Here is a 3,606-nt window from a genome sequence, read left to right on the forward strand (position 1 = left end):
TTCTTGCCCCGCCGTCAAAATGTCCCGGCCGATGTTCATCAGAAACTCCTTGCTGGCCCATGGGCCCCCCTCCTTACCTTAAGAGAGTCATAGTTACTCCCGCCGTTTACCCGCGCCGCACTGAATTACGTCAAGTTGGGTCTGGCAACCCGCTAACCCGGCCGGCCGGGCCTGACAACGCTCTAGAAACCCGGAACAGGCAGTTTCGTGAACCAACCGCGCACGCTCCTGACAATGCGTTAGCCAACCCTGCTCGGGCAAATCGTTAATCAAGCCCAACCCTGAAACTGCGTTAACCAACCCGGCCATGGCAATTCACTAACCAACCCGGCTCGGGCAAATGGTTAACCAAGCCCAACCCTGACAATTCGGTAACCAACCCGGCTCGGGCAAATGGTTAACCAAGCCGGCCGGGCAAATCGGTAGCCGGCCCGGCAGTCCCGACAATTCGACAATCAACCAGCTGAGGACAAACCCTTCGCCCTCAATAACAACTAGTTCTTGCCCCGCCGTCAAAATGTCCCGGCCGATGTTCATCAGAAACTCCTTGCTGGCCCATGGGCCCCCCTCCTTACCTTAAGAGAGTCATAGTTACTCCCGCCGTTTACCCGCGCCGCACTGAATTTCCTCAAGTTGGGTCTGGCAACCCGCCAACCCGGCCGGCCGGGCCTGACAACGCTCTAGAAACCCGGAACAGGCAGTTTCGTGAACCAACCGCGCACGCTCCTGACAATGCGTTAGCCAACCCTGCTCGGGGAAATCTTTAACCAAGCCCAACCCTGACAATGCGTTAATCAACCCGGCCATGGCAATTCATTAACCAACCCGGCTCGGGCAAATGGTTAACCAAGCCCAACCCTGACAATTAGTTAACCAACCCGGCCCGGGCAAATGGTTAACCAAGCCGGCCGGGCAAATCGCTAACCGGCCCGGCAGCCCCGACTATTCGACAATCAACCAGCTGAGGACAAACCCTTCACCCTCAATAACAACTACGTCTTGCCCCGCCGTCAAAATGTCCCGGCCGATGTTCATCAGAAACTCCTTGCTGGCCCATGGGCCCCCCTCCTTACCTTAAGAGAGTCATAGTTACTCCCGCCGTTTACCCGCGCCGCACTGAATTTCCTCAAGTTGGGTCTGGCAACCCGCTAACCCGGTCGGCCGGGCCTGACAACGCTCTAGAAACCCGGAACAGGCAGTTTCGTGAACCAACCGCGCACGCTCCTGACAATGCGTTAGCCAACCCTGCTCGGGCAAATCGTTAATCAAGCCCAACCCTGAAACTGCGTTAACCAACCCGGCCATGGCAATTCATTAACCAACCCGGCCCGGGCAAATGGTTAACCAAGCCTAAACCTGACAATTCGTTAACCAACCCGGCCCGGGCAAATGGGTAACCAAGCCGGCCGGGCAAATCGGTAACCGGCCCGGCAGCCCCGACTATTCGACAATCAACCAGCTGAGGACAAGCCCTTCGCCCTCAATAACAACTAGTTCTTGCCCCGCCGTCAAAATGTCCCGGCCGATGTTCATCAGAAACTCCTTGCTGGCCCATGGGCCCCCCTCCATACCCTTAAGAGAGTCATAGTTACTCCCGCCGTTTACCCGCGCCGCACTGAATTTCGTCAAGTTGGGTCTGGCAAGCCGCTAACCCGGCCGGCCGGGCCTGACAACGCTCTAGAAACCCGGAACAGGCAGTTTCGTGAACCAACCGCGCACGCTCCTGACAATGCGTTAGCCAACCCTGCTCGGGCAAATCGTTAATCAAGCCCAACCCTGAAACTGCGTTAACCAACCCGGCCATGGCAATTCATTAACCAACCCGGCCCGGGCAAATGGTTAACCAAGCCCAACCCTGACAATTCGTTAACCAACCCGGCCCGGGCAAATGGTTAACCAAGCCGGCCGGGCAAATCGGTAACCGGCCCGGCAGCCCCGACTATTCGACAATCAACCAGCTGAGGACAAACCCTTCACCCTCAATAACAACTACGTCTTGCCCCGCCGTCAAAATGTCCCGGCCGATGTTCATCAGAAACTCCTTGCTGGCCCATGGGCCCCCCCTCCTTACCTTAAGAGAGTCATAGTTACTCCCGCCGTTTACCCGCGCCGCACTGAATTTCGTCAAGTTGGGTCTGGCAAGCCGCTAACCCGGCCGGCCGGGCCTGACAACGCTCTACAAACCCGGAACAGGCAGTTTCGTGAACCAACCGCGCACGCTCCTGACAATGTGTTCACCCACCTTGCTCGGGCAAATCGTTAACCAAGCCCAAACCCGACAATTCGTTAACCAACCCAACCATGACAATTCGCTAACCAACCCGGCCCGGGCAAATGGTTAACCAAGCCTAAACCTGACAATTCGTTAACCAACCCGGCCCGGGCAAATGGGTAACCAAGCCGGCCGGGCAAATCGGTAACCGGCCCGGCAGCCCCGACTATTCGACAATCAACCAGCTGAGGACAAGCCCTTCGCCCTCAATAACAACTAGTTCTTGCCCCGCCGTCAAAATGTCCCGGCCGATGTTCATCAGAAACTCCTTGCTGGCCCATGGGCCCCCCGCCTTAAGTCATAGTTACTCCCGCCGAATACCGGCGCTTCACTGAATTTCGTCAAGCTGGCCCTGTCAAATCCTTAACCCGACCGGACCCTGACAATTCGATAAAAAAAACCAGCTGGCGCAGCCCACCTCTTCCAATGCTACGGCGCACGGGGCCCGCGCGGTGGGTGGGTGGGTGGGTGTGTGGGTGTGTGAGCTTGAACCATGTGTCCGGAGATCGGGTGGTCCAGGGAGTTTTGGTTACCCAGGTGCAATTCGTTAACCAAGTCTGGCTCGGAAGTCCGGATGCGGGTCGGATTTGCCGGCCACTGCCGGCCGGGAGTTCCAGAGCCCCGGCCGCCGGGGTCAAGTTCGGCCGCCCCTTTGACACATGCGATTTCTGTACGGGGGCATTGGCGGGGTTCCTGCAGATATATGGGGAGGCGGTTTTCACGATCACCGAGGAGTGGTCGACAGGCGGCACGGGCCTCCCCACATCGTTAACCCGGGCCGCGTGGCGGCATTTACGGCCGAATCTCAACTTTGCCCGTACGAATTTTCGGACCAATTCCCACTGGCGGAAGTCCGCCTGGGGACCGATTCGGAGGGCTGTGCCGGCCGGGCGGCGGCATTTTCGGCCGGACCACCGGAGCTCCCCGCGCCTACCCGATGTCTCGAGTCACAACTTGGGACTTTCGGGCGGGCGGGTTCCACGGCCTCTGGCCGGTCGAGGCGCGCCATCCATCCACGGTGGGAGCAATCCCGCCGGAGGGCCGCCCACCGACCGACCGAGGCGAGCTCCGGCTAACGCAGCGGCGCCGGTTAACGAAGAGGCGCCTAACTTTACAGCCAAGGGGGACAACACTAATTATGCCCCTAACCGCGCCAAAAAGTTGGCTGGGCAACTCGTTAACCAAAACTGCCCGCAGCCGGCGGAGAGCCCGGGCAACTCGTTAACCCGGGCCACAATTCCACCTCTCTCTTCCCGCACCAAGTCCAGCCGGGGCAACTCGTTAACCGAGGCCATAGCAGCACCCGTCTTCCCGCACGCACCAAGTCCAGTCGG

Source organism: Mobula birostris, unplaced genomic scaffold, assembly GCF_030028105.1.
Source record: "Mobula birostris isolate sMobBir1 unplaced genomic scaffold, sMobBir1.hap1 scaffold_3527, whole genome shotgun sequence".
Classification (NCBI taxonomy): Eukaryota; Metazoa; Chordata; class Chondrichthyes; order Myliobatiformes; family Myliobatidae; genus Mobula; species Mobula birostris.